Source organism: Pleurodeles waltl, chromosome 3_1 (assembly GCF_031143425.1).
Source record: "Pleurodeles waltl isolate 20211129_DDA chromosome 3_1, aPleWal1.hap1.20221129, whole genome shotgun sequence".
In the NCBI taxonomy this organism is placed as follows: Eukaryota; Metazoa; Chordata; class Amphibia; order Caudata; family Salamandridae; genus Pleurodeles; species Pleurodeles waltl.
The window spans coordinates 975,599,452-975,624,170 of NC_090440.1; the positions used below are offsets into that span (position 1 = coordinate 975,599,452).

A 24,719-nucleotide genomic window follows, 5' to 3' on the forward strand; every position below is an offset into this window, starting at 1 on the left:
AGGTCTAGGACAGTGTGCAATTAGTCTGTCAGGCCCTGAAAATAATAACTACTTCTAAAAAGACTAGGTAGGCAAGACCTTGCGGGATCAGTCTATTTTCCCACCTCATAAAAGAAATCCATGTGACCAATCTAGACAAAGAGGCTTCTGAGAAGCAACTCTGTTTACGTGGCATGATTTTTCGATGTCTTGTTTGGGGAGATCTACACCCTTCCAAAGTACTTGAATATTTTGTACACCATCAAAAACATATCATAAAGCTTTGAAATAAGCAATGTAGTCGAGTTCTAAAAAATCCAGAACCATGTCTGAGATGGCACAACTAGATCGTACCCACCACGAACAGATTACACAGGCTCTCAGAATAAGATAAGAATATGAGGGATCATTTTTAATCTCAAGTGAGCCACCAACACTGACATGGTAATGATCAAGATAAAAAGGACATTTTCAATATAAAGAACATTTTATATGGGTCGTTTTTCCGCCCCAGTCCACCTGCAAAATAACTTAGCAGTGAAGTAGTCAAATTAGAGTGTAAAAATAATCACACTGAAGATTTTTGGGCAGAGCCGGCCATGTTTTGGTAAGACAGGATTTGAGTTACCACTGTTTTGAACTTGACCAGAGCTGAACGGGTAAAAGTAAGGGACAGTACAGAGATCATCCCTTTTCTTTTGTCCAAAAGAGTGTTTGATACTTCAGCACTGCACAACTGAGGACAGAAGAGAGTGCCAGAATCCTTAACCTCCCAGGATAAAGGCCCCTGGGTCTATGGGGAGCTGTGCTCACTTGTTCAGACAGAGAGAAGTGTGAACGGAGGATCACTGGGGCTGCAGAGCAAGGAGCCTCTCTTTGAGACCTCTGGTGCTTTTTGTGTCTGCTGCCATCTGTTCTGGTCTAGCATGAAGGTTCTCCATACCCCTTGGAAGGTCAAACCCTGTCAGTCTGGAATAAGCTAAATGGGGGTGCATGTAGTATGGATGCAGGCTCATTTGGTATGACTGAGAGCGACTTAGCAATAACAAGTCCTATATTGAACTCCCACCACGCCTGTGAGTTTCACCCGGTTACAATGGAAGTAGAGTTGTCTCCAGGAGTGAGACACATATTGATAGACCCCTCCATCTAGTAGGTACGTTTTCTTTCTGCATCTTCGAGTTAAGCAGAGGGGCACTTGATAGGTGCCTAGTTTAGAAAAGCAACGGAGGGAATCAACCTTATAAGTAAAGGTGATGGAGGAACCAGAAAACGTGCATAACAGCGTAAAGAGATCCCATACCAAGCCACAAAGTTAATCTCTTTGTTGACGAGATCGAGTCAAACCACAGACTTTATTCTAATGGTAATTGACAATATTGTATTTACCCTTCAATCATTTAGAATTCAAGTACCCCACTCCTTGTGGCAATTTTTCATTAAGTTCATTTATTCGATGCCATTATTATTCAGATGGATTTTTTTGACCCACCACCATGTAGTATTCATGTCAGAGATTATTCGTAGACAACAATTATAGAACTTTAAAAAATCATAGAATTTTGATACATGGAGAACTATAAGCTAGAAGTCACAACTTTCAACTTACACAGTTCTAACCCTTTTTTAGAATACGACTTGAGCAAATGTGGCCATGGCACCTTTCTTGAAAATGCTATTTCAAATATATTAATGCCACAGAAATTATGAATGTATTTATTTTGTGCACCAGTGAGTCCTTATTAGATGTTTGGGAACATTATGTCATGGGGTCTTGTTCAGGAACATTAGCCACTGTTTTACTCTTTTTGTTTACATGAAAAGGAATGTGGCCACTTTTCATTCTCTACTGTCTTCCTAAAGACTTTGCTTAGTATGCTTTACAAAGTTCCATCCACAAAAACGATGCATCAGCCCAGAATTCGTTATATGGCCACGAAAAAAACATGGAACAATACAGCAGCTGAACTGAGCAAAGGAAAGCACCTGCCGGCGGTGCACGAAGTCGGCATCAACCCCAAAGTGAAATAAGGGCCATTCTGATGGGAATCAAAGGCATTACAGTGTCCATGTGCCTCGCTGAAGAAGAACGGGGCCAAGGAGGGGCAGGCGAGCAGTCTCACTGTTAGAAAGTCATAGTGCAGGGCCAAAGGCAGGGTCAGGAACTGCTCTCAGGAGCCCGACCCACAGGCTTGTCCAAGCTGTGAGCAGTTGCCATCATCCACTATGTGGGGCATATAAATATTCCCTTGATTAACAACATGTTCCGTCATGTAGGCGCTATACAAAAGTACCTGCACCTGTGCTTCCCACGGGCGAAATGTAAAGGGGCATGCCAACCAAAAGTACCCAAAACACCCACACTGGAACAAGATAAAGCAGTTAAAAAGTGCTTCATGAAACGTTACTTTAAGGATATTAAGAAAGAAACTTGCTTGGTTAAGGATTATCTGAAGCAGGGCCTCACATTCGGAGAAATATTTTAGAACTGGGCAAGCAAGAATAGAAGAAATAGAAAAGAAACGGTTGCTGGACCAGGAACAGGTCAGGATGCAAATCTTCTTCTTGGAGGACAAGCATTTCATCCTCCAGAAGAAACAAGAAGAAATTGAAAAGAGGTCTAGGAGGAATAGTGTGCACCAACAAAGAGTGGAAGTAATTGATGTTAAGAAATCTGTGAGAGTTTTGTTTAGTGCCATACTGAAGTTTACAAGTCCACCAGGTACATACAGTGGCCTCATAAACACAAGGAAGAGAGTGCAAGCTGAACTCCTGGCTCCACCATTGAGGACAAGGAAGTTATAATGAATTATCTGCAAGTCTGCTGCAATATACAATAGATGAAATCTGCAGATCTTCCAAGAACCTACCCAGGTCACTTTGCAGAAGAGAAAGATCTTCATACCAGTTGCTGAATTACTGCAAGACAAAGGGGCCACCCATTTCAAATTGTATTCAAATGGAAGGACAGGAGTGGGCTATGAAATATTAAGAATAAGCCTGTGAGCTACCATGGGGGCATATTTACAAACAATTGGCGTAGGGCAGTACTGCACGTTATTTTGCTGCGCTGCCCTATGCCAATTTGAAAGGGCAGGATTGCACGATATTTATGAAATATGGTGCATTCCTGTCCTTTCAACCGGTGCACAATTTGGTGCCTAGCGCCAATGCAGGCACCCTTGCACAGTGATGCAAGGGTGTCTGCATTGTTGACAGGTTTGTTTTTGTGCAGAAAGGGGCACCTTCCTGCACAAAAACAATCCATGGAGGCGTTTTCCTCTTTCCATGTGCGCTGAAGAATGCAGCACACATGGAGAAAGGAAAAAATGGGGAGAAATGAAAACATTTCTCCTGGTTACGCCTCACCTGGGGAGGCGTACGGTGTTGACGCATTCATAGGTTTACAGAGCCTTATAAATCTGGGAACGTGCCAAAACACATGGGTGTTGTGTGGGAAAACCCACAACAACATATATGGAATCCCCCCTGAAGCAAAGTAAGGCAACACAGAGACTTGTACTGCATTGCCTTACACCATATCTAGAAGCCATGCAAAGCCACGCAAAGTGGCTTTGCGTGGCCTCGTCAATATGGGTCTACACCCTGCGCAGCTGGAGCGCCATAAAAAGTGACACTCTGGCGGCATATGGGGTTTGTAAATATGCCCCCATGTCTTAAGTGTAGAACATAAGTAAAAGCGGAAGAAGCCCTAGAAACATTTTAGATGTGGAACTGAACTGTCTGACATGGTAGAAGGTCTGCAGATGGAGGAGCAATAAAGGTTCAGATGAGGAGGAGGTTCAGAAAGGGAGGCAGTCAGACACCTCAGGACGGTCAAGAGGCTCAGACTTCTCTGAAGACAAAATCTCCTTCTGAGTCGAGAGAGAACTAATGCTTGCAAAGGCATACTGTTTCAACCAACAGGATTCAGAAGAACGTCCTTGTTCTTGATTGCTGCGACCGAAAGGTAAAAGAGAAAAATGGTCAGCCGAGTGGCAAGAGTGATGTGAGGTTGAGTACATGAAGAAGGTAGGCCTCTTTGCTATTTAAGAAGGTAATAGGAGAGGGAAGTTTCTGTGAGAGGAAGTTGGGATTCTAGAGGAGCGAAACACAGTTAAAATTCACGACAGTGCTAGGCTTGAAGGCTTGCTTACTGTTTCTTTCATGGGCTGGAAGGTGGAGGCATTGTCTCTTGTTTTAGGAGGAAAAGGGATATCAGAGGGGTTTGTTTACATTGAAGTCCAGATAACATAGGGGTTGAGGGACAGAGAAGGCTAGGTCCACTAAAGCAGTGCAGTACAGAATCTAGATATGTTAGAGATCACTACTTATAGTAACAGAGTCTTAAATGTCTCCCCCAAATGCTTGGGAATATACCACAAGCTAGTACAGATTAAATAAAATGTGTGCTTTATTCAGAAACACTCCTTCCTTTGGCAGATCAGCAGCATTTCTGCTACAAAGTTGGCACATATCAGTTCTAACCATCTTCCTCTTGGAAGTTTATATGGGTAGGAATTTTGCTTGCAAGAAATGTAGATTGGTGGCTGTAAAAGCTAAATACTGTGATGCGCTTCACAACAGCTTTGATCTAAGTCCCCAATCGAGGCCAGAACAATTTTCTCTGTGCAGCAATATATATGATTACTAAATGGGCCACGGGAATTTGGATCCTAGAGCAGGGGACCTGAATCTGGTGATGTGTCCACAGAGGGACAAAACTCCGATGAGGTACAAGGGGTACTGATGTGGAGCTTGTTGAAGCATGCCCTCTAAAGCTGGAATATTTCCATTATTCAGCAGTCCATAAAAGTTATGAAAAACTAGACTACATCCTAAGGGAAGAGAAGTGAGGTTCCTTCCTAGTACTAAAGAAGTAGATCAGGAGGCCCTGGCCCTCTTTGTCTTGCAGGTGAAGGTGCAGCATGTAAAAGATGGTAATACCCACTTGTAATGTTGTATCAAAAAGTCTAATAAATTCTGTTGAAAACTAGAAGTAACTCAATAATAAAATTGATTTTTGGTGACTATTGCTCTTTTCATGTCATGCATATTTATTTATATTGTACTAATTAAATCTTAACCATTTGTGCACCATGTAAAGATGGTAATACCCACTTGCAATGTTGTATCAAAAAGTCTAAAAAAATATGTTGAAAACTGAAAGTAACTAAATGTTTATAGCAATTTTGGGTGAATATTCCTCTTTTTATGTCATGCATATTTATTTCGTATTATTATAATTAACTCGTAACCATTTGTGCAGCATGTAAAGATGGCAATACTCACTTGTAATAATATTGTATCAATAAATTTAATATAATCTGTTGAAACTAAGAGTAACTAAATTTTGTATATTCATTTTTTGTGAATATTGCTCTTTTTATGTCATGCATATTTATTCATATTAGTATAATTAAATCAATGATTTGTGTAGCATGTAAAGATGGCAATACTCACTTGTAACGTTGTATCAAAAAGTCTAATAAAATCTGTTGAAAACTAAAAGTAACTAAATGTTTATATTAACTTCTCGTGAATATTGCTCTTTTCAGGTCATGCATATTTATTTATTTAATATTATTCTAATTAAATCATAAACATTTGTGAGGGTTAGGATTAAGGTTAGATTTAAGGATTCTCATTTTAATTTAGTTTCATGGAGATCAAGTTAACGAATTTTAATATGATTATGCGTGTAGTTTATACGACGGAGAGGAATACTTTTTTATTTTGATTGGATTAGTATTAACATAGTTATGGTTTAGAGTTCATAAGATTAGGGATGACTATGTGATTTAATTTACTTTAAGTTAAATATTGGTTAGTGTGAATATTTTATGTGTATTAAGGTTTGCATTTTTTAATTCATAAATGTAAATGTCATTCAATTATTATTAGCTTAGTTAAGTTTTAATTATTTAAAGTCTGATCTACTTTATATTAACGTAGTTATTAAAATCAGTTAACAATAATTAAACAACATATATTATATATCTGTTAGCACTAAGGTAGAAGATATAGGGTTGAACTAAAGAATATTGTACTTTTAGGGGCTAAAGATGAGAGTTCAAAAGAATGGCAGTTGCAGTGCTTAATTTGAGCCAGTGGTTTCCGGTGTGGGGCACTGGCACTTATTTTTGAGGGCCGGCATTTATTTTGCTGCCTCAAGCATTTGCCTTAAGCAAAAGACATATGGGAAAGACGGAGGAAGAGAAAAACGAAAAAGCGTCACAAACGGAGAAAACCGAAAGCTGCAGGAGTGAGCTGAAGGGGCAGGAAGTGACTGTAAATGGATTAAAGAGGCCAGAGATGGCTTCAGGATTACATTTACTCAGTATTCCGTGCTTGCACATTTAATTGCAGCAGCCGCATGTTTCAGAGGGGGGCTTTAGGCACCGGCACGTTTTTTTTTTTTTTTTTTTTTTTTTTTTTTTACAAATTAAGCACTGGGCAGTTGGAAATGATGTGGTCGAAGTAATGTCTAGATATGAATTGAAATAAGTTGGCAAGCAGAGATAATGGTGGCTCCTTCACAAAACGTATTTGCTTTCGTTAGGCCTGCAAACAAGGGTACGCTGGTGCAGATGATCTTCTGCCACCCTTATAAAAGGGCTTTCAAGTGTACATATTGAGAGGGATCAACCAAGGTTGCAGCAACTCAGGGGGTCAGGCCAGAGTGGCATAAATGGAGTTCAGATTGTTCACATGGGTAAAGCTCCTGCCACATTCTAAAGATTAGGAACTAGCGTTGTCCCTGGGCATTTCCTTACGACAGCAATTGTAGAGCATCCCTTCAGATGGAGAACATGCAGTGAAGAGGGAAGGAAGGATAAACAAGTGTATGAGGGAAATGGCAGGACGGTGGCAGAGCCTGGTAATGAGGGGTGTTGCTGCAAGGCTCTTGATCTACCCTGTAGCACACATGGCAGGTACCCCGGCCAGGTCCTCTGCAAAGCCGAACATGCAGATGTGTGGAAGAATGGCGGAAGTGTATGTTGGTAGGTCAGTAGGCAGGTACAGCTCTACATCGTTGTACAGAAAAACCGCTCGGCTGTTTCCGTGCTCCTTGCACGTATGAACGCCACGTGCTCCGTGGGCTGTGGCCAGCGTGGTGTTCTCTCTGAGAGCTGTATCTAGCCTGCCTTCTGGTGTCTGTGTAACTATAGAGACACGCCGTGCCAGACCTGTGCACAGAGAGGTGCTGCTTCCAGGAATATGTACCAGGGCCTGAGGTGGAAAGTTCGAACCTTTGCGGTAAAGCGAGATTACACGTGTGGACTTAACAAAATGCGCAACTACACAAATACCACAATAGCTGTCAAGGTTCTTAGGTCCATGCGTGACTAGTAAGTCAAGTCCTGTTTTTTTTTGTTTAGAAATCTGGGACTTGTAGTCCTCGTTCTATACTGGGTAGTAAAACTACAGGCCCCGAATTCTAAGAACAATCTAAAATTGCCCTAACTAGTCATACATGGGTCTGGAAAATGTAGCAGCAATGTATAACACATTTAGGGGTTACACCCTTTCATGAGAGCAAACCAGTGTGCTGAAACACAAGTAAGGAGCGATGGTCATGAAGCATTTTGTTTTTTTTACTAACAAGGTTTGACTCCTGTAATTCAGAGCCAGTCATTATTCATCTGCCATTTAAAGTAGAGTCTACACATTAATTTTAAACTCCGAATGGCAATAAGATGTACATTCTCTATGATTTAAACTATTAAAAGTAAGTATTATTTGGGATGTTAGGCTGGAGAGTCCTGATGGACCCCAGAGTAGCCCTAGTACATGTTTCTCTTGACCTGGATGGCAATGGATACCAAGATGCACTGCTCTGGACAGGGCTAGAAGTTGCTGAGAGAGACATAGCCACTCATTTAGAGGTCTGGAAGAGAGGCTTCGACCACTGCATGAGTCTGGAGGTTTCCATTTATGAGGCAAGGCGCTGCCCACAGAAGCATGGTAAAATATGAGCAGACTGGTGCCAATACTTGGGCATCCACTGGTCTGCAACCCTGAACCTTGGGCAATGAACTGAGAACTTATAATGGTCATACGCATGGATGAGGGGAACAGGGGGCGTGAGCAGTGCACGTGTCCATTGTAACAGAGGCCCTGTCCAGTGGTGACTATCAGATGATGTTGTTAGAATGTTGGACTTCATGCACTTCACTGCTGTGATCATTGCTAGTGCTGGAACAAAAACAATAAAATGTGTTATAAAAAAGTAACAATTTATGGCGTTTTCGCCTGTATGAATATTATGTTTGTGACAGGAGCCATGTACGATCAGCAGGGCTGCTGAAATTATGTGATTCTGCAGCTGAGGAGTTTGTGCATAATTGTGGATTTACATACTTAAACTACCATATACTGCATACATTGAAAATTCCGAACAAAAAAAGTGTTTCTAGCTCAAATGTATCAAAAGTTACTTACAAAAGAGGCTCTGCGTGGGATGCCTCGCCTTGGCAGACCTTTCACAGATGCTAACAGGTCACTGTTCGGTTGCTGACTCCTGCATTCAGGTGATATACTGCTACTGAGTTGAACATTTGCCCAGACAGTGTTAAAATGACAAAATAGTAATGAGTAAAATAATTACTGCCACAGAACAAGCCACATTATATAGCATATTTTGTCTTTTCCTTGTGACATAATTTAATCAACCCATTCTCCATTGTCACATAATCTCAGATGCTGGAACCATCAGCGGGACCCTCTGATGCAACTAGCAGCCTTGGGATAATTTAATGCCGGGGTTACACTGTTAGTAAGAGCCCAGTTTTGCGTGTAAGGACACGGCGCTGTGACTGCTGTAGTAATTGACAATATGGACATGTTTGGGATAGAGAAGAGGTTGCCTTTGTAGAAGATAAGCAAGGTAGGCGGGGGTGGCTTTCAAAAGGCGTTCCCTCCTAGGGTGACCAGACGTCCCGGACTTCCCCGGACAGTCCCGGTTTTTAGAGAACTGTCCTGGTGTCCCGACGCTTCTCTTAATTTTAAAGAAATGTCCCGGTGTTTGGAACAAAGGTCAGATCACATAGGGAAGAATAAGTTAACAACACCTACAAAGTATGAAATAATTAAAGTAAGTTATCTGTTACTGTCAGGCAACAGAGTCCCTTGTCTGCTCCCAGCAGAGAGACGGAGTGGGGAGCAGAGAGAGGTGGGTGGGGGCGGGTTGGGGATGCAGGGTGGGAGGTCAAGCCATAGCTAATTTTATATATGTAGTCTTTTAAATGTGTAAGTGTGTGTGTTTGTGTGTGTGTGTGTATATATATATATATATTAACACACACCTGTATAGGCACACATTCACAAAGCTACGCAAAAAAAGGGACAGGCCAGATATAAAAGTGAGAGTAAAGTCTTTAGTCCTTCTTTTATGCCTGACCTGTCACGGTTTTTGCTCCTCAAGATCTGGTCACCCTATCTCTCCAAAGCACCCAAGACAAACCAGTGGCGTTGCTAAGTCCTGCTGCAGCTACCCACAAAGGCCTCCCATCCAGGGTGCTCTTTCATGCCTGCATGCAGTGCTTCCTGCTTAGGGGTGAGGTGTTTTCTTGGTTCACCATGGCAGCCAGTGGTTCCTGGGCACTAGGATAGGTGGGCGCGGTCGTTTACCCCCAGTGCTGTGAAAGTGCAGGCATTGCCAAGTGCTGAGTGGCTGCACTTCTTTCACTTGCAAGAAAGAGTGCCTGCACTTCTTTGAAGGGGGGTAATACTTTGAGTAAGAGAGTGCCAGCCCTTCTCAGAAGCAAAGGGTACCGTGGCATTGTGAGTACCGGCACCTCTAGAGGTCCGCTTCAGGTACTGTGTACCACTGATGCTTCAGGGCACTTCAAATGAAAACAGAAGTTGTCCTCTTTCGTCACCTGGCCGCTCCGGGGATGAGGCTGAGCTGCTATTGCCACCATTCTCATAGAAAAACCACCGGCTATGTGTTCATATTCTGAGATTTCCGATAGATCCAGCAGCTAGTACTTCGATATAGCTTTCTGAAGGAGCCTCTAATTCTTTTTCAAGATTTAAGTTATGTCTTTTCCGGATGTAACTCATTATTTAGGAATGTACTAGGACGCCGTATAATATTTTTGAGGTTATTTATTCATGTATATATTTTAAACGTTTATTTTCCAAAACGGGAAAATATGCTTTTGTTGAATTGTCTAGTTTGGTACTGGCCTTGACATAAAAGCAGAGGCCATTCCTGTAACATTCGGGCCAGGTGGAGGACTTCAGGCATATGCACGAAAGTGCTAGATCTTAGAAGCTGAGATGCTGCACGACACAGTAAATGAATACACCACGGCCGAGAGGTCCAGTCAGTGCTACAGCTGTACAAACTCTGGGGGTGAGCCAGGAGCGTGATGCAGACCCCAGCAGACCGGAGGGGCCCCAACCCTTCAAGCCAAGACCACTGAATGTGAGATATGGGACCCTCGGTGTGCCTCTTCACATTTTGTAGTGCGCCCCTCCATTTTGTGTTACAGACACAGGGTAGGCAATGGTTGTCCGAGATGAGGAGAGGTGTCTTTTTAGAGTTGTGATAAACACAGCTGACAGCATAGTATAGTCTGAAAAACAGCCTGAAAGCCACCAAGGACGGGGAAGCCGAAACAGGTTATTTGATTTTGACGGTGTTAAAACAAAGAAACGGTGCATTGTACTCACTCAGCGCAGGAAGGACGCTGCGGAAATCTGCTCACTCTCTCTCCTGTGTGCCTGCCTGCCTCTGGTCCTCCGCTCTGCCTTTCGTGGTATGTTGCCTGGGTATAACACACGACGTGCGTGCACACCCTGGAGCAGCAAGGCTCGGATCTAGTATTTCTGGTCTGCCCTGGGATTGTAAATTGTAAGAACTCACAGAGAGTGCCTAGGGACAGAAGTCTATAGGTCAAGCTTGTCCAAGCTCTCTTCACCAGATCACGCGCCACAAGAAGCTCAGGGGGCGGGCCTGTGATGTACCTTCAGGCCCAGGGGTGGGCCCGAAATCACAGCTGGCACGGGTCTCTCTCCCTCTCCCTGACAGTCAACCCCTCCATGGTGTTTAAGTCTTTTAAAACCAGATTACGTGTAGGAAGGAGGCCTGGATAGGGCTTCTGTTTAGATGTATCCTTTCATCTTCCATTGCAATGCATGAGGAACTATTTTACACCTTCCACCTACACTCAATCATGACACATCCAATACTTTCTTTAATGCATTCTAATCACAAATCAAGAGCTTTAAAAGTAATTTTAGTTTCATCTTTATTTTTAATGCTTTTCTCAGTGCTCAGATATGTGCCTGATGTTATGAAGGCTGTCTCTGTTCTTCCAAATGGAGATGTCTTGACCTCATGATGGCCACCCTGAAGTCTTAGGCCCATATTTATACTTTTTGACGCAAAACTGCGCTAACGCAGTTTTGCGTCAAAAAAATTAGCGCCGGCTAAAGCCATTCTGAAGCGCCATGCGGGCGCCGTATTTATTGAATGACGTTAGCCGCCGGCGCCGTCTGGTGTGCGTTAAAAAAAACGACGTACACCAGGCAGCGCCGGCGTAGGGGAAAATGGAGCTTGGGCGTCAAGAAATGGGGGAAGTCAGGTTGAGGCAATTTTTGCGCCTCAACCCGATTTGCGCCATTTTTTTTTCACTCCCAACCCCCATAGAAATGACTCCTGTCTTAGCAAAGACAGGAGTCATGCCCCCTTGCCCACTGGCCATGCCCAGGGGACTTCTGTCCCCTGGGCATGGTCATTGGGCATAGTGGCATGTAGGGGAGCACAAATCAGGCCCCGATTTTTTAGACGTGAACGCCTACCTTGCATCTCATTAACGCAAAGTAGGTGTCCACGCTAAAAAATGACGCTAACTCCATGGACTTTGGCGCTAGACGCGTCTAACGCCAAAGTATAAATATGGAGTTAGTTTTGCGTCGAAATTGCGTTAAAAAAAACGACGCAATTCCGGCGCAAACGGAGTATAAACATGCCCCTATATGTTGCCTGACTTCAGGTGGTCATTTACTTTTCAGTGTACTCAGCTGTTGCCACCCTAGGCCTCTTCTGATTTTCAATATGCCCAGTGACTCCATTTTAAACTGCAGCTGAGCCGCTGCTACTTTTCAGTGCACCTGGCACTTCTTTTAATTGTGCTCCTGAACAGCTGCTTGATGCCCTCAATGCAAAGTGACTGCACCATCAACTTGATCTTGTAAGACTTTAGGCTTTCAGCATGCCCACTGACTCATTTTCTTCCTACTTTTTAGCAAGCCTAGCAGCTCCTTTTTATCCTGCCTTGGACCCCTGCTACATTCCAGCACACGCAGCTACTCTTTCCATTGTGCCTCAAGGGTGATGGTCTGTAATGCAAGATGGCTGCACCAAAAGCTTGTTTTTTTGCGAGATCACTGTTGTACATTTAGCTTTTTAGTGCACAAAGGTTTTGGCATCATGCTGCCGCCAGGCTGCAGGATGTCTGGCTTGTAACAAAGAGCGAGCCGGATCCATTGGGTTTTCCAGTGCTTGTTTTAAATCCATCTACACCTAATCACTTTAGATGGGCTAGCACTGACAGTTAAAACGATCAGGCATGAAGCGAGGAGGCCTATTCGGGACATAATCCAGTGACAGCTATTTAGTGTATTTTTTTTTTAATAAATATTTTTATTAACATTTGCCATTTACAGGTTGCATTCTTTACTATAGGTATGTACAGTTTCAGACATTATTTGTGCTTCTTCATCATTATTCTTTTTTTCCTTTTCAGCATGCGTCATTGTTAGCTTCATTTATGTTCGATGTCTTATTCTGCATTCAGTTTAGTGAGGTGTAGTCATTGATTGGTCCTTACTATTATCCTGTCGGCTTATCTAAACTTAAACATGAACCTAAACTTTCTGGTGCCATTTTCCCAAATGTCTTTTTATGTGGGTGCAGTTTAGAGCATTGTCTTATATCATCCTGCTCTTGATTAGTTCTTACCCTTTCTATTGACAAGTTGAGTCATTTACTATTCAATGGTCTTCTTCTTGCTATGTCTTATTTCATTTGCCAGTTGCTAATCTGAGTCTTCTGTGTCCTTGTTTTCTTCCATTACTTCGCTTCTCCAATTTGACAATATCTCTTCCCAGGCCTGGGCTATTGGTTTTTGACGCAACCCTCTTGCATCCTTGCTCTTCAGGGCCTGTAATTCAGCCCTCGCCCATCTTTCTACATCCCGCCTCCACTCCCTTATTACTGGGGCCTTAGTTGATTTCCAGCCTGCTGCTATTAGCCGCCTATATAGTGCTAGCGCAGTATCTATGTACCGCTCCTGCACTTTCCCGATTTTGAGGTCTTGTTTCAGGCCTACCAAGCATATCGCCGGGGTCTCTGGCATTGGGCATCCCACTAGCTTCTCTAGGTCATTTGTCACCAGTCCCCATCCAGTTTGGATCTCTGGGCACTGCCATACCATATGGTCTAGATCGGCACTCACCACACCACATCTGGGGCATTCCGCCGGGGTGCCCCCATATATACGGGTTAAGCGCTGTGGGGTGAGATATGTCCTATGAGTGTAGTTATACTGGTTATATCTTAAACGGGTATTTCTCAATACTTTCTTTGGGTACGCCAGTATTTTCCTCCACTCCCAGTCTGTGAGGTCTTTTCCGAGTGTTCTTTCCCATTTATCTCTCAGTGGTCTCAATTGGTCTAATGTGCCTTCAATTTGTGTTTTGTATAGCTTGGTGATTTGGTGGGCTTCTGTCCCTATTGTCAGTAGTTGGTGTAACATGCAGTGCGTGGCGGGTTCTGCGTTAACCGTTTCCCAGTGTTCTTGTATAATATGGGTTAGTCTTTGGTGCACTAGGAACTGACCTCTGGGGACCCCTTTTTTTTCTACTAACTCGGTGAATGAACTCAGTACCCCCTCCTCAAATAGGTCTCCTATCGTCCCTATTCCAGCTCTTGTCCAGGGCCCTAGATCTGTGTCCATCCATTTCCCATCAATTGTCTCTGCCTTCAACACATGTAGTGGTAATGCCGGGGAGTAGGGTTTACCTATTCCTATCCTCTTTGAACATCTCTTCCAACACCTCAAAGCTACTTTTGTCAACATGCTTTTTCCTTGGAACTTCAGCTTTCGTCCTATCATTTCCGATATGATCTCTTCCATGCTTAACACTCTGCTCCCCGTGTGTCTTTCTAGCTTGCCCTCCCCTGCATTCCATCTGGCTGACCACTGTAATTGACAAGCTAAATAATATAACTCAAAGTCGGGAACTCCCAGTCCTCCCTCAGTAGTTGGTCTACATAATGTAGATAGTGCTGTCCGACTTCGGCCTCCGTCCCAGACTAGCTCTCTGAGTAGTGAGTTTAGTTCGTTAAACCATTGCATTGGGATGAATATCGGTAAGTTAGTAAAATAGTAAAGGAGGCGAGGTAACATGATCATTTTGGTTAGTGCTGTTCTGGCCATTATGGAGAGTTTCAGGGTTCTCCAGAACCCTACGGATGCTCTTAGAGAGCCGAGCACCCTGGCAAGGTTACCCTCCCGTAGATCCATCTGGTCATGATACACCTGGATGCCTAGGTACCTAAATGTGTCAGGAGCCCATACCACTGTCTCCGGGAATGTCGCTGGCTGGGTACAGCCCTTTGTGATCGGGAAAACGTATGTTTTGCTTCTATTAAGTTTTAGCCCCGATAGCTCAGCAAATCTATACAGGGCCTGTAAGGCCCATTGAAGTCCAGTGTCCCCGTCATTAAGGTAGATTAGGATGTCGTCGGCATAGAGTGAGATATTGTATTCACTCCCTCCCCATCTCACCCCTCTGTCTTTACCCTCCCTCCGGAAGTAGGTGGCTAGCGGTTCAATGGCCAGGGCAAACAGTAGCGGCGATAATGGACATCCCTGCCTGGTTCCCCTATGGATGGCGTAGGGGGTTGAGATAACTTTCCCTGTCTTGACTTTCGCTTGTGGGGCTGTGTAGAGAAGGTCTACCCATTTTACCCATTTGTCTCCCATACCCATCTTTAGCATTACTACTCTAAGGTAATCCCAGCGGATCAAGTCAAAGGCTTTCTCAAAGTCTATAGCCAAGAACATCCCTTTGGGTGGCTTCGCTTCTGCTGGCATCTGTAAGATGGCAAAGAGTCGTCGGAGGTTGAGTGATGTATTGCGATTCGGTACAAACCCGTTTTGGTCCACATGTACCAGAGCTGGTATATGTTGCAGCAGCCGGTTAGCTAGGATTTTGCTGAGGATTTTAAAATCGTTGTTTAACATTGAAAGTGGTCTAAAGTTGGTGACTGAGGCCTCGTTAGACTTTATTTTGGGCAGTGGAATCACCACTGCTTCCCTGAGTGTGTCTGGGAGAAGGCCTCTGTGTAGTGCCTCTGCATAAAGGTCTACCAGCTGTGGGGCCAATAGCTTGGGGTATTTCTTGTAAAAATCCATTGGCAACCCATCAGTTCCTGGTGTTTTGCCTGGGGCCAGCTGTGTGATAGCCTCCAGTACCTCTTCCTTCGTAATTGGGCCCCCTAGTGTTTCACCTTCTCCCCTGTCTAAGGTCGGGAGCGGGAGTGATCGTAAGAATTCCGTTAGTTTGTCTTTCTCTAGTTCGTCTGGTTCCCTATATAGGTGAGTTTAATACTCTTTAAAGGCCTCGTTAATGGGTCCAGGTTGGAATCTGTGGTTTCCTCTCATGTTGCGTACACTCACTATAGGTGTTCCCTCTCCTCCCGCTTTCACCAGCCATGCTAGCATCTTCCCCGATCTGCCCTCTTCTGCTTGTACTGTGGCCAAGTGTTTCTGGAAACAGTGGCATCTTAGCTGTTCCTCAGTGCAGGAGTAGGATTTCATCACCTGTTCGTACTCTTCCCTTTCTTGTGCACTCTTGTGCACTTTCTTTTCCCACCTATGTATCACGTCTTCAAGCTTGATTACTTCTTGTTCTAGTGCGCGCTTAAACCCGACTGTCTGCCCTATACTGTAGCCCCTCACCTCCACCTTTAGTGCCTCCCATTCTAGATACCTAGAAGACGTTGATCCTTTGTTTATGTTAATTTGGTCTGCTAGGTGGGATCTAAGATTTTCTCTAAATGTCTGATCTTCTAATGCTGTTGGTGGAAGTCTCCAGATCGGAATGGGGGGCCTATCCTCATCTAATCTCCATCTCACCAAAAGCGGGTTGTGGTCTGATATTGTTCATCCCAGGTATTCCGTATGAAAGATACCTCTTGCTATCCCAGTAGTACACACCACCCTGTCGATTCTAGTGTGTAATTGGTGTAGTGCAGAGTAAAAGGAGTAATCCTTTTCGTTTGGGTGTTGTTCTCGCCAGATATCTACAATTCCCCAAGCTTCTATCCACTCTCTTACTTTCTTCGTTGTTTTATGTGTCGCTGCCCCCTGTAGTGGAGGTAAAGAGCGATCTAAGTCTACATTCATGACACTATTAAAGTCTCCTCCTATTAATAAGTCCCCATTTTGTTGGCAGGTGATGCGGCTCGAGAGACGCTGCAGGAAGGGTGCTTGATCTTGGTTGGGGGCATAGATGCTTCCCAGCATTATTGGGATCCCATGTAGTCGTCCCTCCACCACCACAAATCTGCCCTCCCGATCTACCTCTATTGATCTCGCTTCAAATGGCACACCAGCACGGATCCAAATCAGCGCCCCCCTGGAGTAAGACGAGTACCCGGTGGCAAACACCTGTCCTCGCCATCTGCGTTTTAACTTTTCTACCTCGTTCGTTGTCAAGTGGGTTTCTTGAAGCATTGCTACATGTATGCCTCTTCTTTTCAAGTAGGCCAATACTTTGTGTCGTTTTACCGGTGACCCCATTCCCCGTACGTTCCATGTCAGGATGCTATAGTCTGTCATCTGGGTATGTCTGTGAGGGATGCTGGTCCCACCCCCTCCCATTAATCTCTTCTCTCTGTTGTGTGTTCTGTCGACCCACATGTGTATGATATTTTCGGTTTATGCACCTATTGGTTCCAAACTTACGCAACCCCAACTCCCCCGCCCCAGGGCCCCTCCCTAACTGTAGGGTGCCCAGAAAAAATGTGCCAACGAGCAACTTAATACAACAAGTCTGTCTAGTTCTCGCCATTCTACTGAATAGGCGAGAAGTCTGTTGGGGGGGCTGGTACAGAGGCCGTTGGGGCCTTACTTCTGGTCAGTGTGCCCCATCTTGGTGCGCGGCTGCACCACAATCACCCTAATTCGTCCGCCGTCTGCGGTGTCAGTGTCGGCTGGTTCTCTGAGCCGCAGGTGCTCTCCGCGGATGATGCTGCTGTGTCGTCCAATTCATTGTCAATTTTCCTCTTTGGTGAAGTTTCTTTGTTCATTGAGGCTGCTGCTCTTAGGGCCTCTCTTTTACTCAGGTCTTTCTGAGTCTGTGATGGACCAGCTCGTGAGCGGGGTCTGCGTCTCGTCTTCTTGTTCCTGCCTCTGGCCGGGTAGGTGGGATCACGCCCTGGGCCCTCAGTTTGCTTTCCGCCGCTTCCTCGGGTCTCCAGCCATTCCCAGGCTTCCTCTGGACTAGGGAAGAACTTGGTGCTACCGTCGATCATCACCTTCAGTTTGGCCGGGAAGATGAGTGAGTACTGTATTCCCTCTTCTCTAAGTGCTCTCTTTACTGCCATAAAGGAGGCTCTCCTATTTTGAACCTCAAGAGTAAAGTCTGGGAAGAGGGTCACTTCTCCGTTGCCTACTCTGTGGGGGCCCATCTCCCTAGCCCTCTGGAGCAGGATGTCCCTGTCTCTATAATGTAGCAGACGTGCTATCACCACCCTTGGCGGTCGACCTGGTGCCGGCTGTCTCGCCGGAACTCGGTGCGCTCTCTCTAGTCAGGCAGTCTGGAGCTACTGTCTCCTTCATCCACTTCTCCAGGTATTCCACCATGTTTGTGCCCTCTGTTCCTTCTGGCAGACCCACCACTCGTACATTGTTCCTTCGGCTTCGTCCCTCTGCATCTTCTGCTCTTTGTTCCAGCCTTGTTATTCTCTCCGTCAAGTGCAGTACAGTGGATTCCAAGTCCTTTTGTCTCGGGGTTATGTCTGTCAGGATCTTCTCTGTGTCTTTAACTCTGTCTGCTAGCTTTTGATGATCTGCTCGGAGGAGACCCACTTCCACAGCGACCTGACTGATGTTGTGTTGCAGTGTGGTTTTTGTGTCTTCTATTGCTCCTAGGATTTTGTCCAATTTTTCCTGCATCGTGGATTGTGTTGGTTCATGCTTGTCTCCACCTCTACTTCCATCAAGTGCCTGACGATCCATTTTTTTCCCTCCTCAGCGGCTTTTTGATGTCATCAGCGCTGTTATATCAGGTTCCAGCCTTGGATATCACTTGTATCTCGGGCCTCTGTGTGCTTCTACTGCCATCTGTTTTAACCCCCCGGTGGTTCTGTTGGGAGCCGTACCACTCGCCTGAGTTGTTTATGCGTATGTGGTGCTGCTCCTCAGTGCTCGGGCTGCGTCACAGGTCCGTTTCGCCCTTTGCCAGGCTCTCCCTGATTCCTGCTCTCTCGGTTCTTTTGCTTGTAGGGTAATCCCTGCGCCCCGTATCCCAGCGATTTACTGCGCCTCAGGGGAGAGCCGACAGGGTCCCCCACGCCCAGGGACAGGCCCGCTCCCTCTGCTCCACTTGTTACGACCTCGATAGGCAGGCGTCACTCCCTCCGTTCTGCCAAGCGAGGGTAGTCGTCCCCCGTTCTGCTCGTTCACTCGGGGGCAGGGGTCACTAGCATTCCATTCTCCTTATATGTCCTCTATTCATTCGTTCGAGCCCTGCCGTCCGGCGTCTACGTTTACTCGAGCTCCCGGTGGGCCCCAGGTGCGGCGGAGTTTCTGGCTCCTGGTCCCCCCAAGTCAAGCGGCTCTTCTTCACTCTACACCGCTATCTCTAGCGGCAGATCAGCACTTCTCAGGAGCCGACAGCGTCTCCCGTGCTCAGGGGCAGGCCCGCTCCCTCCGCTCCCTCCGCTCCGCTTGTTACTGCCTCAATAGGCGGGCTTCACTCCCTCCGTTCGGCCAAGCGAGGGTGGTCATCCTCCGTTCTGCTCGTTCACCCGGAGACAGGGGTCGCTAGCGTTCCACTCGCCTTATATGTCCGCGTCTCCTCTGTTCAGTCGTTCGAGCCCTGCCATTCGGCGTCTACGTTTACCCGAGCTCCCGGTAGGCCCCAGGTGCAGCGGGGTTTCTGGCTCCAGGTCCTCCCAAGTCAAGCAGCTCTTCCTCACGCGATACCGCTATCTCTAGCGGCAGATCAGCACTTCTCAGGAGCCGGCATCGTCCCCCCCGCTCAGGGGCAGACCCGCTCCCTCCGCTCCGCTCGTTGGAATAGGCGGGCGTCGCTCCCTCCGTTCAGTCAAGCGAGGGTGGTCGTCCTCCGTTCTGCTCGTTCACTCGGGGGCAGGGGTCGCTAGCGTTCCACTCGCCTTATATGTCCGCGCCTCCTCTGTTTAGTCGTTCGGGCCCTGTCGTCCGGCTTCTACGTTTACTCGAGCTCCCGGTAGGCCCCAGGTGCGGTGGGGTTTCTGGCTCCAAGTCCCCCCAAATCAAGCGGCTCTTCCTCACATGGCACCGCTATCTCTAGCGGCAGATCAGAACTTCTCAGGAGCCGGGAGTGTCCCCCACGCTCAGGGGCAGGCCCGCTCTCTCCGCTCCGTTTGTTACAGCCTCAATAGACGGGCGTCACTCCCCCCGTTCGATCAAGCGAGGGTAGCTGTCCTCCGCTCTGTTCGTTCACCCGGGGGCAGGGGTCGCCAGCGTTCTACTCGCCTTATACTGTATGTCCGCGCCTCCTCTGTTCAGTCGTTCAAGTCCTGCCATTCGGCGTCTACGTTTACTCGAGCTCCCGGTAAGCCCCAGGTGCGGCAGGGTTTCTGGCTCCTGGCCCCTGGGCCCCCCAAGTCAAGCGGCTCTTCCTCACACGACACCGCTATCTCTAGCGGTAGATCAGCACTTCTCAGGCGCCAGCTTCACTCTGGCGGGGCTCCGTTTTTGCGGATAATTGCAAGGCCCCGTCGGAGCATCAGAGCACACGGACTACGCGTCCGACATCTTGGCTTCCCTAGCCACGCCCCCCGTTCCACAGCTATTTAGTGTAAAAGGTCATTTATTAGGACAGGATTGCAACAAGCAACATAACCTTAACTTTATCTTGAAAACCTCAACTTTAATAACGCCATCCCTTTAACATCTCCTCGCTCATCCTTCCACTCCAAACCCTCATTTCGTTTCCATTCCCCTACACACTCCCCTTTTCCTTTCATGCCCCATTTGGTTCGTGCATACCCCCCACTCACAGCCTTCACCTGCTTGTTTATTCCCTGGAAGGGTGGCCAAGCCTGCATCTGACTCGCCACCCTCCCCCAACTACTGTCTACCCTTCCATGCAACCTGCCCTAACTGACAGTCTACCCACTTACCCCTTCTTTCGCTTAAATCAAAATTTTACTCCTCTCTCATCTCTCGACCTTTGCCGGGTGGGTGGGAGGCCAAACCAACCGAGTGAAGGGTTACGCGGAAAGAGGCCGGTCCCTCCCCCACACCCTCTTTTATCCCCACCCTTAAAGCCCACCCCCATTTACCTCTAAACCAATCCCGTCCTGCGCCGTCACTTCCCCTCCCGAAAGAGCCCACGGAGAGACTAGAGCGGGTCTCTTCCTCTCCACGAGCCCCTCCATCGGGACATAATCCAGTGACAGCCATTTAGCGTAAAAGGTAATTTATTAGGACAGGATTGCAACAAGCAACATAACCTTAAATTTATCTTGAAAACAACAACTTTAATTACGCCCTCCCTTTAACATCTCCCCGCTCATCCTTCCACTTCAAACCCTCATTTCGTTTCCATTCCCCTACACACTCCCCTTTTCCTTTCAAGCCCCATTTGGTTCGTGCATACCCCCCACTCACAGCCTTCACCTGCTTGTTTATTCCCTGGAACGGTGGCCAAGCTCGCATCTGACTCATCACCCTCCCCCATCTACTGCCAACCAGCACAAACCCATTTGGCGTTTTGCTGCCCCACCCCAGCATACACGCTACTGCAATCTGACCACCTCACTCCTGATCCCTGACCCACTTGTTTTCTCCCCACAAATCCCCCACCAACAATCTCAAGTCCATCGAATAATATGCGTTCCCTAACGTGGACAAATGTACACCATCATCCCTAAAGAGCGCCTTGTCTTGCTCTGTGATGTCCTCCTGTTTCAGGATTTTTATCCCCTGCGCCCAGCAAAAACTCTCATAGCTCTGTTAAGTTTCCTGCGAGCCCGCTCCATGGCTCCATATTTGACTGCCCCTCTCCATACCCTACGAGGTACAAATTCCGTCCACACCAAGCAGGTGCCATGCAACTTATGCTTGATGAGTTCCAAGTCTCTCTGCATGTGTTGCAGTAGCGTGAGTCCCGCTAGTTTAACAAGGTCATTCTCACCCAGGTGAATGATTAGCAAATCCGGGCACCCCCAGTTCATTAAGTTAGATGTGATGAAAGGAAGCAGGTTACCCCACCGCATGCCACTCTTCCCCCACCACAGCACCTCGTGCCGTTTACTGGGAAGTCCCAATGCCCGGCCATAGATTTGTTTCTCCGCAAACTTCACCGCCTAGTGGATAAAGGAATGGCCTACAAGCCACGTGACCATTTTGCCACGCGATGGGCCGGACGCCTCTCCTGTAATGGAAAAAGAACTGTAAAACATGTTTACCCTATCAGGCACCCGCCCCCCACCCCCCCTTGTTAATAAACTGCTGTTGCTCCCTCGCCCTTCAGGGCCTCACGTAACGTTCACAGCACCTTGACTTCCAGCGTCCTATCGCCCTGATCTTTGCCCAGTACCAACCAAATGCGCCGTGGCAGCCCCTATTCTGAACAAATGTGTGCCAAAATCCATGGCCCGATGGCCCGTCCGTCCCAGAGCCATCCTCAACACGCGTAAGAAATGAAAACTGGTAAGCTTGGACCCGGAACTATGTACAAACACCCCAGCCTCTCTAGAGGAAAAACTTAACGTTTGGAAATTTGTCCATTCCAGAACTGGACAGGCCAGAGCATTTCTGATCGGTCTTCGAGCGTCTAAGCCAAATCCCCAACCGTTCACCATGTAAACAAACCTCCTTATACCGCACCCCTACCGCTACGAAATGCGCCAAAAAACATCCACACCATACATAACCGAAACAATGCCAGCTCATATTCATCTCCACAACACACTGGCAGCACATGTAACAACTCCAATAACAACTCAAAACTAATAGGTTCTCTGGCCGCTCTACCCTCCGCTGACCTAACCCTGCCCCATCCTTTTAACATCTTGCCCAACAGATGATTTCTAGCCGGGTCGTGATCAAAAAACAGTTTCCTGTAAAATGAAACCCCAGCTAATTTTCCACCAATAGTCGCAGATGACAAACCTTTCTGGATCGTGAACAGCACGAAACGCAACGCCCGATGCTCTATCTGTTTACCCTTCTGCAGCCAAAAATGCCCTGCAAACCGCTCAAATGATTGAAAATCCAACCAAGCCAGCCGGTAACTTCGCCAAGTGGATTCCGCTAAAGACATCTCCACCAGCCCTGTGATCATCATGTCCCCAACTCCCAAATGTCTGCCGGGACCACTGTCTTGTTCCGTTCTGCTCCAGGCGCCAGGTTGCAGCAAGCATTTATTGCGAAAAATACCCAGACAGGGCTATAGCACTTTTTAAATATATGGACATCATTCGGAAGGCGCAAATGCATTTTGGGGGTTTCGCTTGGTTGAGTTACGATGAGGAGTTCAGGGCCAGAGTAAGTGGCAATCCCGACAAGCCATGGGGAGATGTAGACCCGGAATTATGGATGCAGTGGATGGCGTCGTCGCAATCCATGGCATCTACACATACTGCCAGTGGCCTGCCTATGGTTTATAAGCCTTTTCAGGCTCGTCCCGCCCAAGGAGCGGCGGGCGTGGGGCAGAGAGCCGCGACTAACAATACGGGAGCTTGCTGAAACTTCAACAAAGGTTTCTGTTCCAGACAGCCTTGCAAATTCAAACACGATTGCTCCAAATGCGGGGGCCGTCACCCGGTTACACAATGTTTTTCGCTATCCAGTCCAGCAGAACAACGGAGAGCATCCAAGGTCAGAGGTGCCCAAAATGCTCCTGCTCCAAAGGGGTCCTACGCCAGTTAAGATAGACTTTATCATACCCTGGCTACACAGATACCCCGATAGGGCCACAGTGATTAAGTTAGCACAGGGTTTCAAGGAGGGTTTTCGGGTCAACTACCAAGGTCCGCGTAGGAGGCGATGGGCAGACAACTTGCGGTCTGCAAAAGAATTGCCACAGGTAGTTAGGAGTAAGCTGGATAAGGAAGTGTCATTGGGGAGAATTGCAGGGCCTTTTTACAATTGGCTGAGTCCAACTCTGATGATCTCCCCGTTAGGAGTAGTGCCGAAGAAGGCCCCGGGTGAGTTTCGGTTTATACACCACCTGTCATGGCCGGAGGGCGCATCTGTCAATGATTTAATTGCGGCAGAGGACACCAGGGTAGTATACGCATCTGTGGGCGATGCGATAAAACTTGTCAGGGGATGTGGTAACAGGGCAGAATTGGCAAAGTGTGACATACAATCAGCCTTCAGGCTACTGCCTATACACTCAGGAGATTTTGACGTGTTGGGGATGCAATTCGAGGGGGCCATTTATGTGTACAGGGTCCTTACTATGGGTTGCGTGATATCTTGCGCTCTATTTGAGGCATTTAGCACCTTCATGCAGTGGGTCTTCGTCAAGGTGAGTGGGCATTGTGCGGTGACCCATTACTTGGACGATTTCCTTTTTGTAGGCACAGGTGACTCCGGGGCTTGCGGGAAGGCTTTGTTGGCCTTTCAAGATATGGCGCGCCAAATGGGGGTGCCTCTGGCTCCGGAAAAGACTGTAGGACCTTAGGCGATACTCACTTTTTTGGGCATCAAGCTAGACTCCATTACCTTGACAGCCAGGCTACCAGCACAAAAAGTCAAAGAAATGCTGGAATTCTTTGGTACCGTGAAGGAGGCACGTAAGATTGATTTGCGAACTGCACAGAAGCTGCTAGGTTACCTCAACTTTGCCTGCAGAGTAGTCAGAGGCGGGAGGACTTTTTGTAGGAGGCTAGGCCTGGCTATGTCTGGGGTAGTACTGCTGCATCACAGAATATGAGTTTCAATGGGTTTGAGGGAAGATGTGAGGGTGTGGGAAACATTCTTGAAACATTTCAATGAGGTATCCATGTTTTTCCGTGAGGATGAGACAGTGTGGCAAGTGCAGATATTTTCGGATGCGGCAGGAACAAAAGGATTTGGAGTTTTTTGCGACAGCAGGTGGTGCGCTGAATCGTGGCCAGCACAATGGTTACAGCAAGGGAGGAGTATTGCCTTTTTGGAATTTTTTCCCCTTTTGGTGGCAATGGCAGTTTGGGGGCAGGAGTTAGCGAATAGAACAGTTTTATTTAGAGTAGACAACATGACCGTGGTAGAACTCGTCAACAGACAGAGGGCTAGGGACCATAGGGTTTTGCGTTTGTTGCGCCAGTTTATGCTGCAGTGTCTATCATTGAATGTAATTTTTAAAGCGGCTCACATACCAGGAGTATACAATGAGATCGCGGATTCCCTGTCTCGTTCACAGTGGCAGCAATATCATAAGAAAACACAATACACAGATATACTAAAAATAAAGGTACTTTATTTTTATGACAATATGCCAAAAGTATC

General features: G+C 46.7%; 1 protein-coding gene across 8 annotated transcripts in view; it reads right to left on the reverse strand.

Annotated features, from left to right (window-relative positions):
* Positions 1-10,838, reverse strand: part of LOC138284854 (uromodulin-like) — a 49,031-nt gene extending 38,193 nt beyond the window's left edge. For 2 of the 8 annotated variants that reach the window (XM_069224057.1, XM_069224065.1), the window contains exons 1-2: positions 10,663-10,838; positions 8,425-8,527 (exon numbers count right to left, since the gene is read on the reverse strand). The gene's annotated coding sequence lies outside the window, so the exon portion shown is untranslated. The remainder of the gene's footprint in view (positions 1-8,424; positions 8,528-10,662) is intronic. The other 6 variants (XM_069224062.1, XM_069224063.1, XM_069224058.1 and 3 more) reach the window with 5 other exon arrangements.
* Between the last annotated feature and the right edge of the window lie 13,881 nt (positions 10,839-24,719).